Raw genomic sequence first — 26,757 nt, 5'->3', positions numbered from 1 at the left:
ACACAATAAAAAAGAGTTATCCAAGCAGTTTGCGCAGAAATATTGCAGGATAGTACTATATATTTTTTCCTAAGTACACACTTTCTTCACCTGTGCTCATAGACTACATTCTATAAAATGGTGAATTATCTCTTATCATTTAAAACCATATTTATTATTTATACCATAAGTAATTAAAAACAAATAAGAATATAGTAAATACACATATTATTATTTTAATATTGCATTATTATGAATATTTTTATTAATTGGAGCATGAATTAATATAAATTATTTAGGTTAATTAAATCTTAGAATGAATGAATTCCTTACACAATTGTTGTAATAGTTTATATAACAATAAACAATCCAAAAATGTTTACAAACTTTTTTTCATATAAGTTACGAAGTTTAAAAAAAAAAAAATAAATGAATTACGGTCCATCGAAGGATTTTCATCCTTTCTATCTTTCATCTGGAAGGTTTTGGATTTAAACCGTAGTCTAGCATTTTGGCTTTTTTCACGCGCAAAAAATTTCATTTTTTATCCACCTAAAGAAGGTAATTCGGCGCCAATCTGTCGATAATAAATGACTGAATTAATAATACAAAAAGATGAAACTCCAAGTAAAAATGTGAATTTATATAGGTTTTAATTAATTAATCTATTTTAGTACGTTATTACCGTCTAACTTGTCAAAAAAAAGATAACACGCAACACTTTTTAATAAAAGTAAAAATCATGAATTAGATGCTCAAATGCTCAAATATATATATATATATATATATATATATATATATATATTTGAGCAAATATTATACTTACGTTAATAATAAATATTATAAAAAAATACTTCATATTTTTTTTATAAAAAAGTCTAATTATAAAGACTATTGACGTATGAATGTTTTCGTTATAATCCAGGCTTAATTAATTTTTTCTGATTCAATAAAAACTACGCTGATATGTAAAATAAAAATAAAAAAAAAACCTCCCCGGCGGGGAATCGAACCCCGGTCTCCCGCGTGACAGGCGGGGATACTGGCCACTATACTACCGAGGACTGTTGAGCACCTTCCAACATTACTTACAACTTAGATTATAGAAGAATTAAAGATTAAATAAAAAATAATAATTACAAAGCAATATAAACAAATTTTGCAAATATTTCTAAAAAAAAAAACAGGACAATTATCGTATAATATTTTACTACAGATACATTTATTGAAATCCATAAACAGAATTTTACAGAAGTGACGTTTCTTTTAAAAATGTAAGTTATAACGGGCTATTCTTGTATGTAACAAAAATAGGCCTCAAATGTCAAAAGTTAATCCATTAATTTTTACTAATTTTTTTTACATATACATCTATATTAGAAAATAATTATTCCATAAAATGACACTTTAAATTAAAAATTTTAATTTATACAAAATTAATATTTATTTGAAATTATCGTTATTTAAAACGACAAATTAAGCTCCCTCGTTTACGCTAAATTTTAGTTTGAGTTGTTATCTCTCTGCCTTTCATCCGGAGGTTTCGGATTCGAATCCCGGTCAGGCATTTTTCTCACGTTACAAAAATTCATTATCATCCATAATAATTATTACTGGGTCTGTGTTTCTGTTAGATAAGGAAATAAATGTGATGAATAGCAGGTTATTTTTATCTTTCCCTCCTTTCTGACAAACTACCGCCTTCAATCTGTTAAATGTATATATATATATACATTTAACAGCAATTATGAGCAAATATTATACTTACGTTAATAATAAATATTATTATAAAAAAATAATTCTTTTTTTTTTTTTTATAAAAAAGTCTACTTATAAAGACTATTGACGTATGAATGTTTTCGTTATAATCCAGGCTTAATTAATTTTTTCTGATTCAATAAAAACTACGCTGATATGTAAAATAAAAATAAAAAAAAAACCTCCCCGGCGGGGAATCGAACCCCGGTCTCCCGCGTGACAGGCGGGGATACTGGCCACTATACTACCGAGGACTGTTGAGCACCTTCCAACATTACTTACAACTTAGATGTTTGATAATGAAATTCATGATTTTATAGATTTTATACGTGTATTAAAAGCGAGTATTCTACAAAATAAATTTTGAATAGTCGTGTATAAAATAAAACTAAATATCAAAGTCGTAATAAAACATTAAGAATGAGAATAATAATGAACAGGCAATTTAAATTTAATTATTCGAAATTCCTTAGAAAAATAAAACGAAATTTTTTATTGAAAAAAGCAGAAGAGAAAGACGGTCATATTATAAATGAAATTGACAAATATGATTCTACATTTTAAACAAATTCTGAGTTTTTTCATTGATGCATCAAATTCTACGTTTCAGTCTACAAACCCACAATATATATATATATATATATATATATATATATACTTTTACGTTTATCACCTAAAAGTAGTCTTCGTCTTGAGAATCTCATCATCACTAATATGTTTTTCTCCTTTCTTTTTTTTTATAATAAAAGTAATTTTGTTTACGTTTCCAACAAAAGTAACAGCTACGTCTTGCTAATCCTTGTCATAAGGAATAATATTTTGTAGCGTATAAAAATGTCAAAAGCCTAACCGAAAGATTCGAACTCAAAACATTTTAGATGAAAGTCAAAAATTCTGCAACTCCATCACAAAGATCAAAGAGTCATTCATAAAAACTCATTAAAAATCGACCATAAGTGGTTTTTACTTCGTTATTTTTTAACACACCACTTATTTTATTCAAAAATATTTTATCATAAGGGAAAATTGAAAATTAAATCTAAAGAAAAACCAAGATTTAAAAAAAAAACGCCAGAAAAGTTTACTCGGCTATTTACACAAAGTTATTAAGATATTCAATTTCTTTACTAAAATTGTTCTTAAAAAATGGAAAAAAGTAAAAAAAAACTTTTAAATCCTTTCGGCACGCCGGAAGGCGGAGGTAGATTTCACCGGTGCTAAGTAGAGAAAAAAAGATTTCCGCCTTAAAGAAAGGTGGAATTTACTCAATACGACAATGGTTACGTGAAAAAGGTTTCACGTGTTTAGTATACGAAAAGCCCCATCTTCTTACAATTTCAACAATATTTTGGTCATCCCTTGCCGTAAAGATTGGTCATATCAAAGCTTGTTTCAGGCAAAAGATTTAGGTTACGTTTAGAGGACTAACGCCCTCTTAAACCGATTTCACACTGTGCCTGTTAATGGAGGTATGATTTTTTTTGTCTTCAAAACCGCATTTTTTCACTCCCTGGGCCAATGGCTGGTGATATCAAAAAACTTTACTTTGATAAGTTTTAGCCCCTTATCCAAAAAAAATAGTAGGAACTTAAACGAATTCAATATTTACTTAATAAGAAAGTTATATAGATATTTTGTTTTTTCGAAACATTTTCATCCCCATAGTCCCATTTTGCCCATTAACGAACCTGACCGAAAATTTGGATCATTATATTTTATGTATCAATTTGAAGGTGATTGGCGCAAAATTACAGCAGTTATCGTGTCTACATGAAAGTGAAATATATATATATATATATATTTCACTATATAAACTTTTGAACTGACGGTGATTTTGGGGTCTGGGGGATGTTAAAAGCGAAGATATGTTGAAATTTTCCGAAAGTCGAATCATGGTACCCATTACAACAGGAAGCTTTGTTATGAGATCTACCTAAAAAGCATATTTTGCATTTTGACTACTTTTCAACTTAATACGGATTCAGAACTGTGTGAACATGTTAAGAAATTCTATGTCTACGTCCTAATAACAGCTTAGTAATCAATTTTTTCTTACTGTTCGCCTATTTTTCGCCTTAATTTGGCTATTTTTCGGCCACTGCTTTCCAACACCAGCCTTTTTATTTAAAAATAATAATTTAAAGTTAACACATTACTAAAACGGAAAGAAATTAAAATTAAATAAAATTGTTTTAAAATGTTTCCTACACAACTTCTTGCGAAAAGAGAAGGTACTTCAACTATTTCCTGTTGCTCACCAGACAGCGCACCGACTAATAAATAGCTTTCTTAAGAATACATTGATCGCTCTTACTAGCGCAACATTATTTCATTAAATACACACACACACACACACGCGCATATATATTATTTTTTTCTTTTTTTTTATTAAATTCATCCGCGAAGGATAAAAAGATAGTTGCTTTCCATTTCTACACACAATTCCTTACTCATGTTTTCATTATGGACATACCGGTTCAGTTAATTCTAAAATCAACCGTTCCTAACTGATATTACTTTAAAGATTGACGATAAACTGAGAACCTTTAATTAAAAAAAGGCTTAAATTTGGCAAAGATACTAAAAGAAGGTTTATTGTAAGGTTAATAGGGTATAATTTGAATTTTTTTGTGGGTTTCAAACACAAAGTCAACTTAAACGCGTACTTGGAAAACGGTTTTTTTTTATAAGATTCCATTAATGAAATGAGATTGCATAATTTGTCAGAAAAAAAGAGATTTTGGAAATAAATTAAAGCCACTCTTGATATTTTACTGTTACAAAGAAAATTGTTAAGCCTCAAAGTCATCGGCAAATTTGGCATGTCACGCAGATTCACACTTCGACTGCCAAATAATGATCTTACCGCATATAAAGAAACAGATCAAAATAAATATAAATACAAAAGAAAAACAGAAATAAACAAATAAAACAGTTTAATTTCTCTTCAAGTATTAAAAAAGGTCCTTTAAGTGTATAAAATATTTCTGTAAAAAGTACAAGTCAAAAGTATCAATTTTTAAATTTACTCTTAGATTGGAACATCTAAGTCTATTTTTAAAAATTAGGAACAGATTTTTTACTTTTTATCAACTGTTCTAGACCACTTCTTTGTTATCTTATTTTAATAATTGTGAACATTTGATCTAGTTCTTCTTTGGGCTTAATTTATAACTATTCTTACTTCAAATTAATTTTTAAAGGTGTTTTTAGAAATTATTTACCGATTACAATACAAACCAACTTACTAAGAGAACTATGAAGATTTCTGGTACATTACAATTAATTTAAAAGGCTAAAAACTACCCAATACGGAAGAGGAACAAACAGTTAACTCCCTATGTTTTTCCTATTGTGTACGTTGCAATCTGTTCAACTAGTGAACAATAAGCAATACCTCCACGGCCCAGTAAAATGAGGATAATATGTAAATGAAGTTTAGGCTTGTACAAACTCAGGCAGACCGTTCCTGAGACGTTTGGTTAATTGAACTTCGACACCAAAGTTCACCGGTATCCACCGTCTAGTATTTACATACGTATAAAAGCGATTAACCTTTACTAAACTTTGAACCTCAGAACCTACAACTTCGAAAATCAGCTGTTAACTGATTTGCGACGACGAGTTAACCGCTAGACCGATCCGGTGGACTGACTATTTAAAAAAACCTGATGTGAACACCACATGACTTCCTTGTACGCCTATTAAATTATACAATTTTTTTTTTAATGAAAAGTACATAAAATTTTATTTCATTAATAACTTCAGATATTTTTTTTTTTTTTTGTTATTGAATTATTATTCACTGTAAAACTTTTTTTTATAATCAGAGGTTAATAATTATTAATAAATAAATATATATATTTAAATTTTAAAAAAAAGTTTAAAAAAACGAGATGAAGTCTGATTCGAACCGATTCACCTTCCCCTTTTAAGATCGAAATATTTCATCAATTAAAATTTTATTTGGCTATAACTCTGGAACCAATGAAAATAACTACCACTTATGATATATCGTTGAAAATCTCTCAATGAGGGCTTATTACTGCAGTTAAGAAAAAGTCCAAAATCAGATTTTTGGATTTTGGGCTTTTTTGAACGTTTTTGGTTCAGTCGATTACAATCAAAAGGGGAGTTGCCCAACTAGATGTTGCAACAGTCCTAAATCCAAAATTTCAACATCCTCCGGCTAATCGTTTTTAAGTTATGCGAGACACATACGTACGTACAGACTCACACCGAAACTAATCAAAATGGATTCAGGGATGATCAAAATGGATATATCCGTTGAAATCTGAAAACCGAAATTTTTCGCGATCACAATACTTCCTTTACGTCGTACAAGAAAGTAATAACTGATTTGTGACGACGAGTTAATCGCTACACCGATCCGGTGGGCTGACTCTCTACTTAAAAAAATAAATATCAAAAATATTTACACTTGTAAAATCTTCCAAATCAGAATCATTAGTCTGTTCTAGATGCCGAACTTATTCTTGAGAGAGCCATGGATGGCTTCAAATCCCGTAATGATCCCTAATCTATTTACTAAAATTTACATTGTACAAATTATAATCTCTGGCATCACCCTTATCATATTTTTATGAAAAATCTTGAATCGTATAATATTTTACTATTATTATATTTAAAATAATATGAATAATCAATTTCAAAATTTTGAGAAACCAATTTATATTAAATTTAACTCATTAAATCGATTTTAATTTCCATTATAATATGTACATAAACTTAAATAATTTAGAATTTTGTACGGAACGCAATACCAAACTACCTAACTACAACCGTAGGATTTACAGCTAAAAATATTTTTATCTAAAAAAACGTTAATAAAAATGTAACCAACTTTAGCCTAAAAATCACTAAATGCACAAAATTTACTTCTTTGAAAAAAAATGTTTATCCATAATATTTAATGAAAACAAATATTTATATAAAACAAGCTACACAAATTTGTAATAATGTTATTAAATCAGTCTACTAATACTTACGCTGATATATTATGTTGATACAAAAGTCTCGCGTGACTGATTACATGAGTAGAACGGACACTCTTCAACTGAACTGACTAACGACGGTTTCTTACATTTAGTTATAACAAATTTCCCACTCAAACAATACTACCATTTTGTTACATGATTTTTAATTCAGCAATACGATTTATTATAAAATGATAAATGAACGTTTTAATAAATCAAATATAAAAAATTTCTTCCGGTTTGTATAATTTTTATTTTTATTTCAGTTAAATTATTTTGATGGTAGAATCTAGGCTAATTGTTTCTAATAAGTTTAAATATCTTTTTTATACTCACTTAGATATATAAACACTTTTTTATATCTCTGCACCAAATTTTTAAAATTCTTTGTAAAATGTATTATAATTAAAAATTAATCTTTCATTCGATTTCCAATTAAAGTTCGTACCGTTTCAAAAATGAAAATAATGAGATAATTCATACAAGGTGAAACTGTTTTCTAGCAACATTCTGAATTTTTCATTCATTACCCCGCTTTAACAGAGAAGCAAGAGAATTCTTAAATTCTGAATTTCCAGAAAAATGGAAAGATTGAAAAGGATCAGTGGAATGCCCAGTAAGTGGTGTTTTCCCTTATGTGATTCGGATTTACTTATGGAGGTAAAGCGACTGTTTACAAAGCTTTTGTAGCAGTTATTAAAGATCTTAAGGACAGGACAACCGACGCGTGTCAATCCATTAACTTACCTTTGATATGCTTAAAAATATAAAGAGTGCATTTCGAGATAACATACTACTGCCTAGAGATTAGAAGATTCCATTTTTAGAACCTTCCTCCTAATAATAATAATAACTATAAATAACAAAATAATAAAAATGTTTAAAATTTTTTATAAATATTAGTTTTAAAAATTAATAAAACCGCAAATTTCAAATCTGGAACAAAAAATAAACAAAAAGCTTCTGTTTTAACAACTTTAAATACTAAAATCGTTTTCAGCGCCCTTGAAAATGTATAAATTTATACCTCACATGACAAGCAAGTTTGTACTTTTTGCGCGAACCCCAAAGTGGGATTCAAAATACAATTTTATAAAAAATCTTTTTTTAAAGCAGTGTTAATTATAATAAAAAAGGGAAAGAAGAGAAATTTCAAAAAATACATGACTTTTGGTCGGGTCGGGCCACTTGGTGGGGTTTGGGACTCCCAATTTAGTAAATAATTGCATTTTAAATAAATAATTAATTTTCAGATATAATGATTCAAATTTTCACAGTATTTTATATTTCCGCTAGGATTATCATAATTGATTTGAGTGTTATTTTCTGCCCTTCCTAGCACTGACATACATTTGTAGTTGACATTTTCAGAGGACTTCCATTCTCAGAACTACTTTTAGTACCTCATTCGTTTACTAATATAAGTGATTCCTTTAGTTATAAAATTATAAGACATATTGAAAAGTAAAAAAATATTTAATATTAATAACGATTCTGTATAATTTATATTAATATTTTTTAGGCTCCTTTAATAGAAAGTTTTTATATTTTTTTTCTTATTAAATAGAACACACGCACAATATATATATATATATATATATATATGTAGATAGTGTGCCTTAAAAGTACGGTGGGTTTTCAATCCCACAACAAATATACCTCAACGTAAACAGGAAGTAAAACTAGATATAGAAAACCATTAATCAACAGTTCAAAAGCTGCTTCAATATTTTAAAGATCATTATTTCTTAAAGTTTAGTGACTTCCAATAAGTACTGGGAAACAAAAATTTATAATTTTTAAAAGGTTTTATTATATTTCGTAAAGTATCCGTATTAATATGTGTATTAATGTAATATTATGGGTGTATGGAAAGGTCAAAAGACTACATAAGAATATGAGGAACAGAAAACCCTAGAAAAAGAATTTTTGCAATATATATGCAATTCATCTAAAGTGATCAGTGTTTTATCCAATTTCCCGTAAATAGGTGTATAGACTGTTTTGTTTTCTTTTTTCTTAATATATAGTAACGGAATGAATTTAACTACATGTTAAATGAAGATTAATACATCAATTCGACTAAGATACTGAAAACTTCATTGTTCCACCTCCCTAGCATATAAAAGTTTTAAATTAATCTGGATAAAACATCTTCGAAGAAATCAAATTGGCTGAGCAAATGACAAAAACATCAAACTGATACGTCGCCACCAAGAAGACCACTTATGTCTTGTAACTACTTTATGTGTGGTTTTATAAAATTTTTTGTAGTCCTCCCTCTTCCTGCTAATAACTCTATGAAAGCGGAGATATACTTTCTCATTTTTAGGATGATTGAACTACTATGTTGATATCTGTCGCGTGACTCCCGGAGCACACGCAGAACACTTATAGAGATATAAACTAAGAAATTCTTTTGTAAAATCATCCAAGTAAAATAATCTTCATAATTGAAAAATATAATTTTTATAAATCTTCAAAAGTGTAATTTCAACTGTAATCACCCTTAATAAATTTACTATAAACAAAATCGCCACCGCCTACTAACATGTAAGAATGCAATTATTAAACATTTTTTTAACTGCAACAAATAAATATATTTCTTTTTTTTTAAAGTAAATTAATTATTTAATTTTTAAAGCTCACAAGATATATATTCGTAGAACTGTATATGGTATCATATATATCGTAATCATATATATATAAAAATAAATAAATATATATAAAATATATAGTATAGTAAATATAGTATATACACACACATATATATGTATATATATATATATATATATATATATATATATATATATATATATATATACACATATATATATATAGAACTGTATATGGTATCATATATATCGTAATCATATATATATAAAAATAAATAAATATATATAAAATATATAGTATAGTAAATATAGTATATACACACATATATATATATATACACATATATATATATATGTGTATATATAATATATATATATATATTTTTTTTTTTTTTTTGTCTTCAGTCATTTGACTGGTTTGATGCAGCTCTCCAAGATTCCCTATCTAGTGCTAGTCGTTTCATTTCAGTATACCCTCTACATCCTACATCCCCAACAATTTGTTTTACATACTCCAAACGTGGCCTGCCTACACAATTTTTCCCTTCTACCTGTCCTTCCAATATTAAAGCGACTATTCCAGGATGCCTTAGTATGTGGCCTATAAGTCTGTCTCTTCTTTTAGCTATATTTTTCCAAATGCTACTTTCTTCACCTATTTGCCGCAATACCTCTTCATTTGTCACTTTATCCACCCATCTGATTCTTAACATTCTCCTATAGCACCACATTTCAAAAGCTTCTAATCTTTTCTTCTCAGATACTCCGATTGTCCAAGTTTCACTTCCATATAAAGCGACACTCCAAACATACACTTTCAAAAATCTTTTCCTGACATTTAAATTCATTTTTGATGTAAACAAATTATATTTCTTACTGAAGGCTCGTTTAGCTTGTGCTATTCGGCATTTTATATCGCTCCTGCTTCGTCCATCTTTAGTAATTTTACTTCCCAAATAACAAAATTCTTCTACCTCCGTAATCTTTTCTCCTCCTATTTTCACATTCAGTGGTCCATCTTTGTTATTTCTACTACATTTCATTACTTTTGTTTTGTTCTTGTTTATTTTCATGCGATAGTTTTTGCGTAGGACTTCATCTATACCGTTCATTGTTTCTTCTAAATCCTTTTTACTCTCGGCTAGAATTACTATATCATCAGCAAATCGTAGCTTCTTTATCTTTTCACCTTGTACTGTTACTCCGAATCTAAATTGTTCTTTAACATCATTAACTGCTAGTTCCATGTAAAGATTAAAAAGTAACGGCGATAGGGAACATCCTTGTCGGACTCCCTTTCTTATTAGGGCTTCTTTCTTATGTTCTTCAATTGTTATTGTTGCTGTTTGGTTCCTGTACATGTTAGCAATTGTTCTTCTATCTCTGTATTTGAACCCTAATTTTTTTAAAATGCTGAACATTTTATTCCAGTCTACGTTATCAAAAGCCTTTTCTAGGTCTATAAACGCCAAGTATGTTGGTTTGTTTTTCTTTAATTTTCCTTCTACTATTAATCTGAGGCCTAAAATTGCTTCTCTTGTCCCTATACTTTTCCTGAAACCAAATTGGTCTTCTCCTAACACTTCTTCCACTCTCCTCTCAATTCTTCTGTATAAAATTCTAGTTAAGATTTTTGATGCATGACTAGTTAAACTAATTGTTCTGTATTCTTCACATTTATCTGCCCCTGCTTTCTTTGGTATCATAACTATAACACTTTTTTGAAGTCTGATGGAAATTCCCCATTTTCATAAATATTACACACCAGTTTGTATAATCTATCAATCGCTTCTCACCTGCACTGCGCAGTAATTCTACAGGTATTCCGTCTATTCCAGGAGCTTTTCTGCCATTTAAATCTTTTAATGCTCTCTTAAATTCAGATCTCAGTATTGTTTCTCCCATTTCATCCTCCTCAACTTCCTCTTCTTCATCTATAACACCATTTTCTAATTCATTTCCTCCGTATAACTCTTCAATATATTCCACCCATCTATCGACTTTACCTTTCGTATTATATATTGGTGTACCATCTTTGTTTAACACATTATTAGATTTTAATTTATGTACCCCAAAATTTTCCTTAACTTTCCTGTATGCTCCGTCTATTTTACCAATGTTCATTTCTCTTTCCACTTCTGAACACTTTTCTTTAATCCACTCTTCTTTCGCCAGTTCCTGCACTTCCTGTTTATAGCATTTCTTAATTGCCGATAGTTCCTTTTACTTTCTTCATCACTAGCATTCTTATATTTTCTACGTTCATTCATCAGCTGCAATATATCGTCTGAAACCCAAGGTTTTCTACCAGTTCTCTTTATTCTGCCTAAGTTTGCTTCTGCTGATTTAAGAATTTCCTTTTTAACATTCTCCCATTCTTCTTCTACATTTTCTACCTTATCTTTTTTACTCAGACCTCTTGCGATGTCCTCCTCAAAAATCTTCTTTACCTCCTCTTCCTCAAGCTTCTCTAAATTCCACCGATTCATCTGACACCTTTTCTTCAGGTTTTTAAACCCCAATCTACATTTCATTATCACCAAATTATGGTCGCTATCAATGTCTGCTCCAGGGTAAGTTTTGCAGTCAACGAGTTGATTTCTAAATCTTTGCTTAACCATGATATAATCTATCTGATACCTTGCAGTATCGCCTGGCTTTTTCCAAGTGTATATTCTTCTGTTATGATTTTTAAATTGGGTGTTGGCAATTACTAAATTATACTTCGTGCAAAACTCTATAAGTCGGTCCCCTCTTTCATTCCTTTTGCCCAGCCCGTATTCACCCACTATATTTCCTTCCTTGCCTTCTCCAATGCTTGCATTCCAATCACCAACTATTATTAAAATGTCATCTCCTTTTACGTGTTTAATTGCTTCATCAATCTCTTCGTATACACACTCTACCGCATCATCATCATGGGCGCTTGTAGGCATATAGACGTTAACAATCGTTGTCGGTTTAGGTTTTGATTTTATCCTTATTACAATGATTCTATCGCTATGCGTTTTGAAATACTCCACTCTCCTCCCTATCTTCTTGTTCATCACGAAACCTACTCCTGCCTGCCCATTATTTGACGCTGAGTTAATTACTCTAAAATCACCTGACCAAAAGTCGCCTTCCTCTTCCCACCGAACCTCACTAATTACTACTATATCCACATTTGTCCTACCCATTTCCTTTTTTAAATTTTCTAGCCTACCAACCTTTTTTAAGCTTCTAACATTCCACGCTCCGACTCGTAGAATGTTATTTTTTAACTTTCTGGTGACCCCTTCCTTAGTAGTCCCCACCCGGAGATCCGAACGGGGGACTATTTTACCTCCGGAATATTTTACCAAGGAAGGCGCCTCCATTATTGGTATGTGAAAATGCAGAGAGCCACATTTTCTTGGAAAAAAAGCAGCTGTAGTTTTCCATTGCTTTCAGCTGCGCAGTACACAGAGGACTGAGTGATGTTGATACGGCCGTTTAAGTCGTCCTGACTCACGCCCCTAACAACTACTGAAAGAGCTGCTGCCCTCTTTCAGGAATCATTCCTTAGTCTGGCTCTCAACAGATACCTCTCCGATATGGTTGCACCTTCGGTCCAGCTACTCTGTATCCCTGAGCACTCAAGCCCCCTCACCAACGGCAAGGTCTCATGATTCATAGAGGAGGTATATATATATATATATATATATATATATATATATATATATATATATATATATATAGTAAATTTCTTTACATATATATATATATATATATATATATATATGTGTGTAAAGAAATTTACTTTGTTTAATATTGAATTTGGCGCGCTGTCCGTATACAGAGTAGTGACGGACTTACACAGTAGAGGGGGCTAATGTTGGAAAAAGCCACGTGTGGATTGAATGTAATTATGTGTAATATAAAGTGAAAATAAATTAATTTACAAAGATTGTTAAAAAGTAATTGACACAACAAAGAATAAGCTTTAAATGTCGTTTCTTTGTTTACAGGTGAAAATTTGCGTAAATAGTGTAAATAGAATCTAGGATTAATGAAAATAAAACTTTGTTTACAAAGCAACGTCTTTATTAGAAAATCTTAAATAAAAATTAAACGACTAATACATCAATTTATCACCGATAATATCAAATCTGCTTTCTTGTAAGTATGACAAAGTACCAAATCCATAGTATATCACATCATTTCATGTATTAAATTAACATCGTATTGAATTGGGTTAAAATTGCTGAATTATGAGCGTATTAGATTTTTCATTTACTAATCTTAAATATTAATGTTGTAACAGTCAAGATGATTCCGTATTGCGGTTGATCAAAACTTGAGTTCTGGAAGTTTCATGTATAAATCCTTACGACTGATAAAATAAAAGGGCCTATGATTGGCTGGAATATGATATTATTAGTGTTCAGAAGAAGATCGTTAAAGCGCCGTTTAGTTTTGTGATGATTTCTATTATTTATTCCAAAAATAATTTTTTTTTTTTCAAGTGTACATGCCATTGTTACACAGATTCAGAGAATTATTTAAAGAACCATCCTCAGTCTCTTTAATGGCTATTTGAAAACTGTTAGCGATATCAATGCTCAATTTCGCCATCGATCTTTTCGTTAAATTTTACATCTTAATGATACGTCATATGACCATAGTGCCATTTGAAAAAAGCTGTCAATAAAATTGTTATACTGTCCTGGCATACGTTATTTATTCTTATATAGAGAAAATATAATGATATACGTATGAAGAATTTTTAAAAATTAAAAAAAAAATCGGTATTTTTTACTTTCTTCTGCTCCCAATCTGCAAAAATCATCTGCAAAAAAGTTTTTTTTTTATTTTTCCACGTTTACTATGTTAAATGAAAAAAATAAAAACAATTCACTGAAGAATTTGCCTAAGATTTTTTTTTAAGGGTGGGATTGAAGGTGAATTTTGATGAAATTTTACTGTAATATTAAAAAACTTAATATTTTTAAACTTTTATGGGTTCCCCTAACCCCAATATTGCCTTAATGTATTGTTTTTGAGTCACTTGCACCTCTAGTATGCCTTGGAAGACATAAAAAAAAATATACAATAACTAAAAAAACGTTTTTATTTTGATTTTGGGGAAGGGGGGAAATTTGGGGGGGGGCCATTTTTCTAATGGTAAGATAAGCATCTACAAATGTACTGAGCTTAATATTAATTGGGGTTATGTTAACAAAATTTTGGGAAAATTGACCCCAACGAAACTTACCACACTCTCTGGAGATACTGACCCCAAATCTTTATCAACAAATTGCCCCATATACAACAGCCTCTGTGCCAAATTTCATCAAAATCTCACCAATACACGTACTTAGATATGAACATTAGCTACTACATTTTTCTGTTTTGGGGTTAGTGGGCCATGAAACATCAAAAAATGCAAAAAACCCACACCCCATTTTTTGACTCATTACCATGCTTCCCTTCTTGCAGCATAGCTCTAGAGTTATGATGCCAGGAAAGTAAAAATAAAGTGAATCCAATGTGGCGGAAATAACATGGCAGCCAAAATGTTAGATTAGGGTAAAGAATACATTTTATGTCCAAAATAGATATGGCATTGGTCAAGATTCTTTAAATTAACAAATATTAAAAAAATGGGATCAAAATTGATCAATACTTTAGTTCTGAGAGTTTCATGTATAAGTTCTTATGACTGATAAAAAAGAGCCTATGGTTGGTTGGAATTTGATGTTATTAATGTTCAGAATAATCAAGAAGAACTTACTTTATGTATACTCTGAATATTCATATAATGAGCATGGTATTTAATATAAGCAATTTTGAATTGGCAATACTGCTTATGTGGGTGTGAGAGTGGTCAGCAGTGATTTGGTCTGTTTGTGTGTGACCTTGGATTCAGTGAACAATGGAAAACTGGTTCGTGCAGCAACCCAGATTTTGTGTGGAACTGTTCTTTTTAAGTAAATCGATCATATCCATGCAAAGAGAGTTTCGTTGGACATTTGGTAATATCAACAATTAAAGCTTCGATCAAATGAAAATATCAAGTATGTGGAGCAATCTTGAAGAGAATTCCACTTTGATCAGTGCAGTGATGTTTATTACACTTGAATTTTTCGAACAGTAATGTGGGAAGAATTCTACACCATAATATGTATTTTCAACTGTATTAACTGCGAACTGCCCTAATATGTTTTTGACAAGCACAAAGTGTTGTGTAGACATAGTCATCAACAGATGCTGCAGATGTGCAGCTGTATCGCAGACAAACTGTATCAACAGGTGCCTCATCGTAAGTGACAAAGCAATATTTTCGTTCAACTACTCTGTAAAAAATGTATCTGTCAAAAATGGAGGTCTACAAAATTCAAATTTTGCAAACTTCAGAAGTTTGCAAATTTTATTCAAGATAGTCTATATTTCGTCATGATGAATTTACCTGGAACATGGGAGCAATGCCTTAGGAGATCTCACATGTCCTGAGAAATTTCATAGAGGACATCTCTAAAAGGACGTATTCAACACGTGAGACTTGAATACATGAATTGTATTTATTACTGGGTACAATAAAAGTATTATACTACTTTGAAAATGAGTAATGTTAAATGCCACATTACTAAACTAAAACTCAAAAAAACTTTGCAACAATTTTTGTCTATCTTTTCATAACAAACTACTTAAAATTGAATTCTTCCCTTTTTAATAAAAACTAAAATGAAATTTTTTTAGAATAATAACTCAAATTAATTTTTACGAATATTTTTAATTTTACCATCTACCATTGTAACATAGTCCAAAAAATATCTCCTTTCTGAATCCCTGTAATTTTTTTTATTGGTTTCAAATTGATACATCGAAACCAAAGAAAGTATGAAAAATTGAAAGGAATCTTATTTTTAGAGGTGTATATTTTATTACTACCAGTTTAGTAGTGGTATTCGTAACGGTTAAAATCTCTTTCCACCTAGTTAAAAACCTGTTTCCATAACATCACATTTAGAGAAAAATAATTAAAAAATTCAAGTCATTAGGTCTATGAAACAATCTAGAACTAGAGAAATGTATAAAAATCAAAGTTAAGTACTGGTGGGTATATATAGATCTCTAAAACGTTTTAATGGTATTACTTTCAATGATATTTCACATTATATTTTTTTTATAATCTAAAAAAAATAAGTCAGATTTTAATATCTCCCCACCACAACATTCAGTTAAAAAAGTATAACTAAATTTAATTAATTAAGTAAATTCTCAAAATAGTCAAGGCTAAATTTTGTGACTAGCTGAAACTGTTCCTTAAGTTAAAACCAGACATGAACACGTACATGCACTTTCATATACAGAATTTTTTTAACTTATTTTACAAAATCAAGGTACTAAACGATAAGAAATGCAATTTTTGTTGAAAAATTAAACTCAAAAATAAAAAATTGCAAAAAATTAACTTAAAAACAGTCGAAACGACTCACATTTAAAGTCAAATCACAGAATTCTAAAATGAATAAAGGGCTTGATGTGAAAAGTTTTACTGGTTTAGATTGCTGATAAGCTAATCATTCTTTAAACTGTGTTTATCTAGAACAGTATCTCATTTTTTGGAGACAGTTATTTGTTGTATTTTGTAAAAATTGTTCAATTATTTTATTATTATGCTTTCATATTTCTTTACTATTTATATATATATATATATATATATATATATATATATATATAAATACTAATATTAGATAATTTATTTATGACTATCTAACAATCGAAATGGTTATCTTTTTACATATTAAATCATTTTTCATAAACTGTTTTTTCTTGTTATTAGATTTATTTAAAAAATAATTTTAAATTTACTAATTTTTACTGTGTAATAAAATTTTTAAGTTGATATTTTTTTTAAATTATTTTATAACATAATTGAGAGAAACCTGTTTCTTAATAGAAGTATGAAACAGGGCTGATAGATAAACAATGCAAGAGATTATCACTAAACATGAACATTAAGGCTCTTAAAATGGTTGCTGGATTCTGAGAATACATACTATATTTTTTCTTACTGGATTTATAAAATATATAAGATTATATTAGAAAATAGAAAAGATTTAATTAAGAATATAAGGATTTTCCTAGTGATTTTGTTGGTTTTGAATGAAAATACTTTGAATAACAGTACTAAAAATCAGATTAAAGAAAACGTTTGCTAATTAAAATTAGTTACACTCATATATTCCTAAAGAAAAAACTTCTTTTAAAAACAGACATTATGCTTCAATTTCTATTTTTTTTTAATAAATTACCAAACAGTCTATAAGATCTTATACTACAGGTAATTTATTTAAGAAGAAACTAAAAGATTTTCTTTTACAGAAATAATATTTTTCTGTTGAGAAGTTCTTAAATCACGGTTACGAATAAACCTGAATTTTTTGTTTACTTCTTTAACCTGTAATCAAATAATTTTAAACATTTTTTTTACTCTATACAGGTTTTATTTATTTATTTATAATCTCCACAATACTGTAACTTTATTATTTCATAAAATAATTATTTCTATGTATCTTCATGGACATTTATAAAATATATTTTTTTAATTTTGTTCTTTATAATTCTGCGCTAAGGTTTTTCTGCTATTTTGCTGATCCTTCTGCACAAATGCTAGAGCAGTTACTCTCTATTATTCAAAGGATATCACATTTGCCATTACTGACATCTTTTTCACATACAATTATGTATGAATAAGTATATATATATAAAGCAATCATCCATTCAGACCATGACTTTTTTTTTTTTTAAATTCAGTTTAGTGATCTAGAAGAAATATAATACAGGACTATAAAGAAAAATTCCTGTGCAAAATAAAAAGAATTTTTGAAATAAGAGTATTTAATAAAGAGTAAGACTTAAAAATGCTTGAAAAAACAAAGATTAAATTGAGAACCCCTTCTTTTGATGTCAGTTAAAATGCTTTGAATATTCCTACTTTATTATTCAATGAATATTCATGAAATGAGCTCTGAAACTTTTGAAATGAAATCAGAAACAGGATAGTTTTAAAATTACACATCATTAATATTTTATTTCATATTTGTAAAGCGAACAGTTAAATAAAAAAATGAAAGCGGATGTTAAATATATATATATATATATATATATATATATATATATATATATATATATATATACATATCTTAAAAGAAAATATTGACAGATACTAAAAAAGAGCTGTGTAATTTAGCTAGTTATGAAATTATATAACTTGTTTGTATAACATGCACTTAATTTGACTAAGAGAGTCAATATATTATTAATGGATGAAAAATATTAGCTGTCCTAGATAAATTACCTTAAAAAATAAATAACAATAATTATTTCATAATTAACAAATAATAAATAGGTAAGTAATTTTTAGGATATGCAATTCAGAAGAATAATATTTAATATACTTTACTGTAAAAATATTATTACTTTTTTCTAGAAATTTCTGATACAATAATTTTTTTGACAGTGATTTAATATAATCATGTTTTCTTAATGGATGTGCTCATTATTAGAAAAAAAAACTCTTGACTGCAGACTAGCACATTATATAAAAATAAGTAAATAAATTTATGAAAACAAAATTATAAGCTAGATTTACTACCACACACTCAAATACCTTCTTTAACATATACACACACATACATACATACATACACAAAATTATCCAAGTAATAACTGTACAGACCAAACTAATATAGCTGTACAGTATCTGACAAAAAAGTGAATAAAACAAAGGCATCAATCACTTTCTGAACAGACGAACAGTAAGCAAAATTTAATTTAATAATACAATGTAACTCAATCCATACAAAAATATGTTTAATGTTAATTTTAAACGAGTTTGCAAATATAAAATGAGTGTATTTATGGTTTTAGCAGTGTAAAAGACAGGACTTTCTCTTATCACCTGATTATCTGACTACTACTTTTCTCTAAAAACATAGGATTTGAATTTTGAATAAGCATGATTCTGTTATTTATTTCATATTCTAATTTAATCTATCACATCCATCTAAATTACTCATCTGACTTCAAAAAAAGGAAAAAGTTTTCAATTCGCCCATGTGTTATTTTACTTTTTTGTTTATTTCATGTATGATCACTTCTTACAATCTTCTTAAACAGACTGATTATAATGAGGTCTTCCTTTAATTTTGTACAGAGAATTTACTTAGTGTTCCACTATAACCTCTTTCAATGTAACTTAGCTGGAAAATTTTATCAAATGAAGAAATATATACATTGTCTGCATATATAATTGAAAGAAATTTTTCATTTTTTTATAATCAATGATATATACAATCCATCATCAACAATGTAATATTAAAGATACACTGCCTGATATGACCATGATACTCAACCATTTTCATTCAAAACGTTTTTTGGAAATTATTAGAAAACTTATTGTAAAAAAATAATTCACATTCTCAGATACCAAAGACACTCAATAACTCAATAACAATCTCTCCCATAGTTTCTTTTAAATCATTTTCTCATTTTTTTCAAGACACATTTCTTGCCTTATGTTTCTTGTGAACAACTTTTTGTCACATATTGATTTTTTGTTGATCTATCCAAATTTTTAATAAAATGGAACTAGAAATGTAAAAGAATAAAGATTAAAAAAGTTAAATCACCTTCAAAAAACACCACAAAAACTAAAAATAATTATATTTTTTAATTTGTCATTATTTGAAGTTGACCCCAAACTACGAACAACTTACTAATCCAAAGCGATGTATATGAACTGCAGACTGATTACAACATTCTTACTCTCTTGGCTTTTATAATATTTAACAGAAAAAAATGTTTCAGTCAAAAATTAACTGTCCAAAAAAAATTTTGGATGGTTACTATTCAATTCATTGAGTAGTTAATTTTTCCTCCTAAAGCAGAATTTTCAAACTTCTCCTAAAAACCTAATTTCTCCTCCCAAAACATTAAAATCTCTCCTCCCAAAACATTAAAATCTCAGTATAAAATTTTGTGTGCAGGTATTATTTTTATTTAAACTTCAAAATCTTAAACTAAAATCCAGAGAAATGGTTATAGCAAATGATTATTGAAATAAAGTTAAATAAAAAAACACTCAAAAACCATTTATAACAAATTTTATTTTAAATGTAAAACTGTGGTTGTTTCAAATGTTAAACAATAATACTGACAAAACAGAGTAAAAGTAAAATAAAATTAAAATACTACATATATGATTTATAGAATAAAATAAAAAATATGAATAATTGCTTTAAGCAATCTTGATCAGAGTAAAAATTTAGCAATGATCTAAATCACTGAACCTCATCTCAGATTGTCCACCACGACCTTATTGTCAAAAATATCATTATAATTATTGTAAAAACAGGAAATTATGAACATTATTTCTGAGTTTATTGCATTCCTGTTATTATATGATACATTAACACAGGTATGCAAATAAAGTTAGAAAATAGAAACTTAAAAGTGGGTTAAGTATGCACTTTATTCTTTTATTACTGCCATTTAAAAGCATTTAGCTGTTTCATTTAGCTAAATTGTATCAGCAAAAAATATATTTTTTTATGTCACAGCCTCAACTAAAAATTACCAACAGTTTAAGATAAATACTGTTACAAAAAAAAATGTTTACATTTTTAGTTATTTTTTTAAAAATATACTTTATAGAAAAAAAAACCTGAAATATTCTTTTAATGTTTCACCATTAGGGAACACTTTTTATGAAATTTTTTTAATAATTCAAACTAATATTTAATCCCCACTAAATTACATTAAAACATGCTTAACCAATTTTTTAACAAATTTAGACATTCATGAAAAATAACTAAATTTGTATTTACAGCATAAGGATATAGAAGAAAAGAACCATGAAAAGATTTTCAATATATAGTGAGACATCACTTTAATTTTATTTTATGACCGAGATTTTCAGTTTTGACCAATATGTTCAGGGTTATTTTATTTTAGGTAAATTAGCTTTTTAATGACTAAAAATGTGTTATTAGTGTATAGTTAGTTTATTATACATTACAAACATCACTATCACAGTTCTGCATGCATACACACATGTACGCATGCTTGAAGAACTTCCTCATTAAAATGCCTTAAGTACAACAGGCACATTTACAAACTTATCACATCCTTGGCAACCGACTCAAATCATAATTTCGCAGAACAATGGGCAAGTGTTTGTTGATGATCCAAACTCCTAGTGTTCCCAAATCACCAGACTTAATAGTATTAGATTTTTGTAAAAAGAAATACGTTAACATATATACAACTCTAAAGTACCCATTAAGCATCACTTGCATGCATTGTGAATGATACTGCACAATTCATGGACAGCCTTGAGGAACTACAATTCAATGTATCAGTTAAATGTACTATAATAGAGGGATGTATTTTGAAAATTTATTACAATCGAACCTCCTCAATTTGAATAACTCCCTAAATTGAATATTTACTTTGTCCCTCTGAAAAATCCTCTTTAAATTGAATTAAATCACCTCTTTATTTGAAAATTTCAAGCGCTTTATATACATAATTCATTGATGAAAACATTTTTTTAAACATTTTCACAAAATATACATAGTGTACACAATTTCCAAAGAAGCATAGATAGCAGTAAATTCAGTTTAATATTATATAGCGATTGTTAGTATGGAATGTGAATTTTTATCCGGTACTGTATGCCTAATGTTAATAAACTTCTGATTTGTTTATTTCTGTCCCCAGTTGCCGGAGTAGTTGATAACAAAACTACGTGCATGGTGCCACTGTATGAGTAATATCCAGTCTTATTCCTTCACTGACAAAGCATGGAGTCTGCCCTGAAACAATTGTTAATTGCTTCAAAACTTCTGGATTTTCATTTGGAAAAAATCAAGATAAATTTGTAGACCCTTTATCAATTTCAGAAGAATGGAGTGTAATTTGTAAAAACTTTAATGGATGTACAAAATTTCATTTGACTTGTTCGCACACTTTGATGATGATAATGCGGTTAGTGCCACTCCAGCCAATGATGGTATCATCACATCTATATCACATTCAACTATTCATAAGGATTCCTATGAAGAAGACAAAACGGAACAAGTAGAAATTACAATTACAGCAAAAGACGCGAAATCAGCAATAAATAACCTTAATAATCAAGCGAAGTAGAAGAAAAAAATAAATATATATTTAATGCATTTGTGAATATTGAAAATGCCCTTGATTTTCAAATCCAGAAGAAAACTAAAAAAAAAAATGACAAGACTTTTTTTTCACGAAATAATTAAAGGTATTTCACTTTTTTTATTTAACATAATACTATATACATTTAGTCTTTTCTAATGTAATTTAGTACTGAAGTACATTATTATAGATTAACATAAATTTTTATTAAATTATGAAATTCTTCTGTACAATTTTTGAGTTTCATTATTTTACCTCTCTAAAAAAAATTGGTCCCTTGAGATTCGAAGAGAAGTTTGATTGTATAAGGATTAATACACTAAGGATTTAATAGTTGAAAAATATAGATGTGTTGATAAAAATCAGTGGGGACAATTGTCTCATATGCTTGGTGATGACAATAAAAATTGCTCTTAGAAAAATACAACATAGATATGTTTTTCTTTCTTCAGTAAGCTCGAATTCATTTTCATTTTGTATTAATTATTTATCTTTTACTAGAAAGTAAATTCTAATCCCAAATATTAGCATATTACCAAAAAATTCAGAATTGGTTAATCAAATCTGATACGTTTAAACTTTTTAAGAATATTGTTATGAAGGTTAACTTACATTACTTTGGCTATGAAGGTTACTTTGCATTAGGCTTTATGTTTATTTGCTTTATATTAAAGAAAGCCAAATCTACAACTGTTTTATTGTTAGATGATTTATTTTTGGTTAGGTTTAGAATCAACTTTATTTTTGAGGATTTGACCCATTCTGCTTGAAACATATAATTTTTTTAAATTTGTATTTGTTTTCTGCTCACTTTACATCAATTTTTCTCAAAATTAGATTTCCCATAAATTTTGTTGCAAGTATTTGTTTACTAGTTAACAAAGTTAATCAAAACAAACTTAAGAAGCACTTTTTTAATTTTAGTTATTTTTAGCTTTACAGTACCTTTCTCAAAAACTGCTGGTTCTGAGAGCCAACTTTTTCAAAGTCAAAAAACATACTATAACAGGTAGAGAAGTTTCCAGAAAGAGGAAAGAAAAATTTAGAAGGAATAACAAAAACATTCTTTCTAGAAAAGGACTTATAGAAAAGAGTAGAAGGCTCAAACAATAAAATTTATTCCACTACAAAAATCAAAATGATGGTCGGGTGGTACTGCAGGTCAGGTAACATAAACAGTGCCAGGAACTAATGGAGGACAGTTAGTAATTTTTCAAGTTCAGTGCAGTGTGCGACCGTAATGTCAAGTGTTCAGTAACAAATGAAGAGTGTGTTACAAGTATTCTATTTTGAACAATGGTTGAAAACAAGAAGCTGTTGAGTGTTTTGTGAACAGGAGTGAGTGAGAGTAACAGTATTCTATTCAGGGTAGGGTAGTTCTTATGTAAACAGTAAAAGTAAATAATACTTGAAGAAAGTGAATTGTATGAACTTTAACTATTGTTACCATATTGTTAATTAATTATTAGTTTTTATTAGTCAATAAAGTTTTTAGTAAACCTGATTGTATTTTGGTATTTATAATTTAATCATTATTAGATTAATTTTGTTTTTAACTTGAAATTACTATTTTTTTATATTTATTATATAATTATATTATTATGTATTTGAGAGTAATAAATTGTATTTAAAAGAAATTTTTCCATGTGTAATTTTTCAATATCCTTGTCAAACCATGACACGTGACAACACTACACCATTAATTTTTCAAAATATTTTACAAGCCAAAACTCAAAAAAGCATTTCCAGATCTATGTTTAAACAAATCTATACTTACAAAACATGAGCTGAAAGTTTGCCCCTCACAAACTGCTGTCTAGTATACTAGTCTGTTGTGCTTGCATTCTATACACAAATATGTCATATTAATATTGGATGATATCTGCTTAGATAGTACAACAAACCCCTCACCTTTGGTTGACAAAGACAGAAACAAACCTTCACCTCACTTAGTACACTCTCAGAAAATGTGCATGTTAATCCAAAGTTAAAACTAAACAAGATACCTAAAGGAATAACTATCAAATTTTATTTGGAAAAAAGGAAAATTAGTTAACTAGTGAAGTTCTTCACTTGAATTCATGAATCCTTGAATTTCACAATAAATATACTTGAATTACAAGATAAACATATTTGAATTTCATGAATTTATATGATAAATCCTTGTTTTAAGTGTCCTTATAATCCTATTATAAAAACTTACAACCTCTATTAAAAGTGTACAGAATATTAATATAAAAAAAGACTAAGCTTTTTTATACTATTTCTAGATTTTTTTCCACGACTTGAGTGAACATATAATGTTGTAGGTATGAATAAATAGGTAAATTGCAGTAATACATTGAAAGTAGCATTGCTAGCCTATCAGACACTGCAACTAAAACACAACATTAAAAATTAGTTTTCATTAGATGAAGCACCAATCAACCTCAATGTAAACTAACCTGACACAAAATGAAGTGTACTTAAATTTACCCCTACGATTGAAAAACTTACCTTTAATTTACACTATTTAAAATAAAAGTATGCATATTAGTCTTAAAACAAAATTATTATTTATTAATATTAACAAAATATAACAATGTAAGAAAAGAGATTATGCACAATCACTGACTTCAAGGATCCCATTACATAAAATTACTAGGCAGCAAACTTTTAATCACAAGTCCATACCCTTTTACAATCATTCTCTATCTTAAGCAAATCTGGTTAATTATTGTATAATTTAACATCTCGCAATATTATTAGCACGAAATATTGGGCTCAATCCAATTTAAAGTGTAAATTTTGTGCAGTGATTACATAAAAACTTGTTCAATTAAACTTTATCCAGCTTATACTTTACATAACTAATCAATTCATAAATGTAAATTGAGCTATTTTTTTTAATTTCTAAGCAGGATTCAACTATTATGGGCATTATCAACTTCTCTCACTAGTCTTCAATATTTCATCCTAATGATATCCTTCCAGAATTAAAGAAATATATATGTACTTTTTTTTAAAGAATTATTTAGTTAAATAACAAGATAGTATGAGCATGCCCAAAGTAGTCTGTAACAGATGATGACATGCAAAACTTATTTTAGTACAATGTTAAACAAAGTCCAACACATTGAACATGTTTGTTTTCTTTACAATGAAAGCCTACTTTAATTTATTCCGTTATTTACAAATTGTAAATGGGAAAAATTCCTTTCTGATTAGCTATTAATATCGGTTAATAAATACAAGACATCAACTTTTTAAAAAATCAAACTCTACGAGAGATCTACAAAGTTGGTGGGAAATTACTAAAAAGGTATCCTACAAATTGCAGCAGAAATATTAACAAATAATTTAAAAAATTGGCAGGACTTTTGCTGGAATAAACTAATTTTTAACAAGGATTTCTATTTAATAATTGTTTTTATTAGATGTTCAATAACCCTTCCCACCAAAATTATTTTCATTGTGAATTTAGTATCAAATACTGAAACTTCTTTTGTTAATGTAATTACACTGGTGTACAAAATTTTTGTCCCAGAACAAGTAGAAGTGGTTTATATGTATTTTCCCCATGAATTCAAAAATGTTAACAGGATTTTTCTATCACCCTTAGTTTTCAAGTTATACCCTGTTCAGTGTTATATACATTATGAAATTAAGTTATCATACTACACATATGAATAGTGTTAGGAGAAGACCAATTTGGTTTCAGGAAAAGTATAGGGACAAGAGAAGCAATTTTAGGCCTCAGATTAATAGTAGAAGGAAAATTAAAGAAAAACAAACCAACATACTTGGCGTTTATAGACCTAGAAAAGGCTTTCGATAACGTAGACTGGAATAAAATGTTCAGCATTTTAAAAAAATTAGGGTTCAAATACAGAGATAGAAGAACAATTGCTAACATGTACAGGAACCAAACAGCAACAATAACAATTGAAGAACATAAGAAAGAAGCCCTAATAAGAAAGGGAGTCCGACAAGGATGTTCCCTATCGCCGTTACTTTTTAATCTTTACATGGAACTAGCAGTTAATGATGTTAAAGAACAATTTAGATTCGGAGTAACAGTACAAGGTGAAAAGATAAAGATGCTACGATTTGCTGATGATATAGTGATTCTAGCCGAGAGTAAAAAGGATTTAGAAGAAACAATGAACGGCATAGATGAAGTCCTACGCAAAAACTATCGCATGAAAATAAACAAGAACAAAAGAAAAGTAATG

The 26,757-nt window shown here is 28.5% G+C and overlaps 2 non-coding genes across 2 annotated transcripts; both read right to left on the bottom strand.

The window, feature by feature from the left end:
* Positions 1-971: 971 nt before the first annotated feature.
* Positions 972-1,043, bottom strand: TRNAD-GUC (transfer RNA aspartic acid (anticodon GUC)). The gene has a single exon. It is a non-coding gene; the product is annotated as a tRNA-Asp (tRNA).
* Positions 1,044-1,919: 876 nt separating this feature from the next.
* On the bottom strand, positions 1,920-1,991 carry TRNAD-GUC (transfer RNA aspartic acid (anticodon GUC)). Its single transcript has one exon. It is a non-coding gene; the product is annotated as a tRNA-Asp (tRNA).
* Positions 1,992-26,757: the final 24,766 nt, after the last annotated feature.

This window comes from Lycorma delicatula, chromosome 3 (genome assembly GCF_047948215.1).
Source record: "Lycorma delicatula isolate Av1 chromosome 3, ASM4794821v1, whole genome shotgun sequence".
Taxonomy (NCBI): domain Eukaryota; kingdom Metazoa; phylum Arthropoda; class Insecta; order Hemiptera; family Fulgoridae; genus Lycorma; species Lycorma delicatula.
The sequence above is the reverse complement of the archived record's forward strand: the minus strand, read 5'-3'. Positions and strand labels throughout refer to the sequence as shown.